The sequence below is a fragment of the Quercus suber genome, unplaced genomic scaffold (genome assembly GCF_002906115.3).
Source record: "Quercus suber isolate HL8 unplaced genomic scaffold, Cork oak 2.0 scaffold_53, whole genome shotgun sequence".
Lineage (NCBI taxonomy): Eukaryota > Viridiplantae > Streptophyta > Magnoliopsida > Fagales > Fagaceae > Quercus > Quercus suber.
Window position 1 is genome coordinate 520,781 of NW_027069518.1, and position 6,210 is coordinate 526,990.

Here is a 6,210-nt window from a genome sequence, read left to right on the forward strand (position 1 = left end):
CAACTTAGATTTTTTTTGAAAGACTAATTGTTATTGTGGCATTTATAGGAGAGAGATATGGTAGTTACAGATCCTTGATTGCATGCATGTGAGGGTTTTATCAACATGTACGTTGTCCTTGCATGATAGAATTTAGGATTGGGATACTATCAAAATCACAGACCCAACTTGGTACTTAAGGTCCCCCCCATGATATGATACTAAGTAAATATAGCTAATTTTGCCCACAGTTTTCCACATAGAAAACGGCCTCTCTTCTCTAATGGAACATGTACTTGACGTTAGTGGCTCATGATAGTTGCTCTAGTTCCAAGAATTCTTCCATGTTACTCTTCTCTCTAATTCAATATGCAATTTTTTTTTCCCTAGATAATTCACGTGTTTGGAACCATGAATTGAATAATAAACGTTCCCGATAAAAACATCAAAAAATATCGGTTAAGTTACAATTTTTTTGAATTGTGAACATTTTTTTTAATATGTAATCAGTAATTAGTAATCACTAAATAAATAAATAAATTATACTGGTGTTTCTATATCAACGCTATAGGTATAGACCCTATTAAACTATGAGGGCAGTTTTTTTTTTTTTTTTTTAATAAAATTTTGTTGAAGTTTGATTTTTTTTTCCCCCATACATTTAAAAGGTTACAATTTCCTTCATTGGACAGTTCAAAATGAATCAATTTTTTCCCTTTGTTTATTTATAGTTAAAGAATGCTTAGAAGATAGCTTAAGGAATAATCTAATGACAGATAGAATTGGAGAAATATATCTATCAATTTTTTTAATTAGAAACAAAAAGTATGATATTTTTTAGTATGTCAACAAAACTAAAACTTGAATTGAATTTTATGAATGGAAAGTGTATTTCAATCTTTTTTTTTTCCTACCCAAAATATATTATGCTTCAATATATGTCTCGTAACTAACTAACGTGCACATTTTTATTTTCTTCTTCCCTACTCTGAGAGAATTGGGTTGCTCAACTGTCAAGGCATGTGAGTGTCAGTGTGTGTGAAATTAGATTTAGTACTCCTATAAATCAGAAAGGGCGGCAGAGATTGAGTTAGTCTATCCAACTGTTACTACATGTGCCTATGAGTCTATGACATTATTGCCCAGATATACGGCAAATTATATATGCAACTACAAAATTCTTCTGGCAATTGTAGTATGACGCAAACCAGTCTCTAAAAATCAATAGTTAATTAACAACACACTATCCTCTGCTTTAAAGAATTATCTAGTCATGGCCAAACAAATATTATTAGGTTTTTCTTTACGAGGCTAAGAGTCTTGTAAGTTGTAATTGGCCTTAATTAAGAAGAACCTACGATTCAAATTCTACTTATTTACCACAAAAGTCTTGTAACTCAATTGGGATTGAGATGTCTACGACTCTACGGTTTAAATCTATCTCCTCTAACTTCAAATTATAAAAAATTAAAAATTAAAAATCTCACTCACAATTTGTTAAAAATTAAAATTATTGTTAAAATTTTATTATATATTGTTTCCACAATTTGTGTTAAAAAAAAAAAGCTCAAAACCAGTATCAAGTATCAACACCTTGAATCCTTGGCATGAGAAACAAGCCAGCAAATCAAAATAAAGACATTATTTTCCTAATCTATGGACAATTTTAACTATCTATATTAGAATTGTAGGGACTCAGTTTGGATTGACCCTGAATATGAATGGGTTTTCAGCCCAACAAGCCCAAACAATAAATTTATAGAGAGTGGGTTAAAGGTTTAGGCGCTGGCCGTCGATCACCATGCATGAACTTTCCTTATAAAAAATACTAAGAGTTTCTTTACAAATGGGGGGATGCTCCTCGGCCTGTGGCCGAGGAGACCTTCTTCTTTTCTCCTTTTTTCCCCCCCCCCCCTTTTTACTTTACTTGCTTTTCTTATATAGATTTCATCTTCCTATCTCCTTCTTCCATCTGTTGATCATCTATTTGCCTTTCTTCTGGCCGTTCGTCCCATTAGAGGCCTTATCAGTACTCAAGTGGTTCACTCTGATCAACATTATCCTGTCAAGGGGTTACCTCCCCATTAATGCGGCCAGGGGGGGTTAGTTGAGTGCATTAAATGTGAGAGTGACAGCTTACTTTGGAGTTAGTCTCTCCTGAAAATCATCTTTGTCAGGCCGAGGATAAGAAGTTCCTCGGCGTGGATTGGGAAAAGAGGCTTTCCCCACTTTAGCCCTGAATAGTCTGTGCTCCTCGGCATGGGCCTTGGGCCTGCTAATCGATGGGCCGAGGCTATCAGGCCCACGAGTCCCACAATAGCCCCTCAAAACCCTGCTGCACGTTCCCTCGGACGGGGAGGAGGGTTTTAATACCTGCGGGTCCTCCATACGAGTTGCCCCACTTCGGTTTGTGTTGACGCTGGAGGCTTTTTGACTGCCCGATGCGCGTTTTTAGCGTTTCAAGACTTAATGGGTGCTCACATTAAATTTTGGCGGCACCACGTTTCCCATTTTCAACGGCATGATCTTTTGCTTTTATGAGCAAGCGGTTACATTTGGGGAACCTAAGAGGAAGTATAAATACCTGTTTGAACCGCCTGGTTTCATCATTTTCTCGCTTACACTTATTGATGCGTATGATTTGAATCTGGTTCGTCTTGCACACTATCTGAAGAGTATCGTCATACTTCTGTAAGTCTTCTTTTTCTAGCGACCCCAAATTTCCTTGATTTTACTCCTCCTTTTCTTCTTTTAGAACTTTTAGTTGTCTTTGGGGAATGGGTAAGTTTAAGAAGTTGGTCGAGACCGACGAAATGATGAAAAAATTCATTGTCGACTATGAAATACCCAACAATGTGAGTTTGAAGTACTGTGAGGAAGGGGAGTGGTACCTTAAGAGGAGAGAGAGTGAGGTCGTGATCCCAATAGTCGCTTTTGTAGAAGGAGGGATGAGAATCCCTATGAGGCCGGTGACCCTCAATTACCTTAGACATTTTCGCTTGGCTCCTACTCAGTGTGCCGTGAATGTATTTAGGATACTAGGGTGTGTAGATACCCTGAATGAGAAAATGGGGCTGAGACTGACTCATCATGATGTGAACTGGTGTTACAACCTTCATCACCTGAGGGGTAAGACATACTATATGAAGACAAGGGACGATAGGGTTCGTCTCATCCAGTGTCTTCCTGACTCTAACAAGGGGTTAACCCAAGATTTCCTCATAGTGTCGGGAGAGTGGCACGACGGCTTTCATTGCCCAACAGTAGAGGGGGAGCCAGGTAGGGCATCCGAAGTACAAAACAATCTAGGTTTCAGCACTTTCAAGTTTTGTACCTGTATATTCGATTTGGTTCATTAACCATAGGAATTTCGCTTTTCTCTTTGCAGATCCGCACGCTTTTGCACATCATTTCCACTTGGTTAACAAAGCGGATTTAGAAACCGTTCTCAGGTCGGACCTCTTCTTGAACGAACCTGATAACCAGGTCAGGGCTGCTCATCAAATCCTCGGATGCGATCCAGCTCAGAAATCATTCCCAGTCCCGAAGCACGTAATTAGAGCTCGTGACCCTCGGCTTACGCAGATTACCGTGGTGGAGGACGGTTTTGCTTTTACTAAGGGATCTTATATACCTGAAGGCATTCCGTTATCAGGCCCTTCTTCATCCCAGCAAGTAACGGTGGCCGAGAAAGGACCATCTAAGAAGGCAAGGGAGGTGGTTGAACTGAGTTCCTCAGAGGATGAATATAGTGTGTTTGACCTAGTTGATCAACCTGAGGACCCCTTTGGCGATCTAGGAGACCCTCATTTGTCCGAAGCCACTCTCCAGTCTCTAAGAGTTGGTACTCAGGCTGAGATGGGTTTAAAAAGACAGCCCCAAACCAATCTTCTTGACCTGTTTGAAGGCGTTTCCAAGAAGGATGTACCAGGGGAGTCGCAGCCCCAGCCCCCAGCACCTCAACCCCAGATTCTAACCATGCAAACCAGGTCGTCCTCCGTTCCTACAGTAACAGCCCCTCCTACTGAGTCTCATGACCCGAAAAGGAAAAGACTTTCCAAGGGCAAAGAGCCAAATGATGGGAGCAAATCTCATTCTTCGCCCGAGGAGGGTAGGACTCGCAGGCCTCCAAAGCAATTGAAGCTCGGTGATCAACAGAAGAGCAAGAAGGCCACCCAGCAGCCCGAGGCTCAAGCCTGGCTGCCTGCTGCCATGCTCCATGATCAGCCCCTGATGGATAACGCGTCGATGCGGGAGTCTCAAGGAGACGAGGGGGCTCTCGTGGCCGAAGCCCTAGAGAAATCTCTTCTTCTTCCCACTGATATGGCCAAGTTAGAGAAAATGAGTAGGTCAGAGGTTGTCCTCGACCTTAAGAAATATCTAGGCATGGTAGGTCCCTTGGCACCTATCCATTTTACTAAAAATTTTGTCGCTTAGTATCTTTCTTTCTCTTTACAGAGTTGCTTGTTTTTACTGGCAGGCTATCCAGGCCCTATTCAGGTTGGGCGAGGAGGTTGATGACCATAGCCATGCCTTAGCGCAAGAACGCGACAAATTCTTGGAGGCTGCCAATACTCTTAAGAGATCTGAGGCCGACCTAAAAAAGGCGACCGATGATCTGACAGAGATGACAAACGCCAGGGATACTGCTGTCTCTGACTTAGCCGTGGCCAGGAAGCAAGCTGAGGATCAAACTAATCGCTTGCAAGATGTTGAGGGTCAATTACAAACTGCCAATAAGAACATTACCTATATGAAGGCATAGTTGACCAAGGCAATCCATGAAAAAGGTGTTGCCGAGTATGCCAGGGACGAGGCTGTGAGAGCCAAAGACGAGGCGAAATTTGCGAAAATAGATGCTGAGCGCTCTGTGGAAAAGGCAGAGGAAGATGCTTTCGCAGAAGGGGTGGCTAAGACTGAAGCCACCATTCGGGCTCAAGTTCCTGCAGTGTGCAGGCATTATTGCTCTCAAACCTGGCATGAAGCCCTCAACCAAACAGGGGTTGATGCTTCATCTGATCTTAGAAGGGAGGACAGGGTATATTACCCTATTGCCATTCGCGAGGTTGCACCTGCAGCTCCCGAGGAGGGATCCTCATTACCATCAGTTGAAAGTCAGGATAGGACCGCCGAGGATGTGCCGTTAACTGATTAACCATCCGAGGAGGTTGAGCCCCAAAGAGTGTTGGGGGAAGTTGTAACCGAGGGTCAAGGAATACCGTAAGACATGGCAAGTCCTCCGGCAGACCTTTTGAAATCAAGCCCTTAGGCCTTGGCCCAGACCTTTTGATTTACCTATTGATTTAATTTGCCCATTGAATTGAGGAGACTAGTATACGGCGTAGGATGAATTTGTTTATCTTCTCTTTTATCTCATTTTGTTTCTCGCCTCAGTGGCGTTGTAAGGGAATTGTATACTTTCTTTTTGAATCGAATACTTAATACTTTGCTTCCAACTAATGATATTTTCTTTTCTTTTGTTTACTTTACTATTGTATTCTGCTCAATATTCGTATTCTATTTTGGAGTTTAGCCTCGTGAAAATATCTGTTATCCTTCGAATATAAATCTAAAGATCGTAGTATAACTTGATTCTAAGTAACGCTTTGGTTTTTCTCTAGATAATTATTTTCTCTATGGGTTTGAGTCCGAGGACCATGCAACACCCTGGTTATGCCCAGTACTTCTATTTTTCTATAAGTATTTAGTTTTCCATAGGCTTGGGTCCGAGGACCATGCAATACCCTGGTTCTGTCTAGTACCCAGGCATAATGGTGTGTGTAGTTTTACCATAGGTTTGGGTCCGAGGACCATACAATACCTTGGTTCTGTCTACCACTTCAATTTTTCTGTATCTAGTTATAATGGTGTGTGTAGTTTTACCATAGGTTTGGGTCCGAGGACCATACAATACCTTGGTTCTGTCTACCACTTCTATTTTTCTGTAAGTATCTAGTTTCCCCATAGGTTTGGGTCCGAGGACCATGCAATACCTTGGTTCTGTCTAGTACCCAGGTATAATGGTGTGTGTAGTTTTACCATAGGTTTGGGTCCGAGGACCATGCAATACCTTGGCTCTGTCTACCACTTCTATTTTCCTGTAAGTATCTAGTTTCCCCATAGGTTTGGGTCCGAGGACCATGCAATACCTTGGTTCTGTCTAGTACTCAGGTATAATGGTGTGTGTAGTTTTACCATAGGTTTGGGTCCGAGGACCATGCAATACCTTGG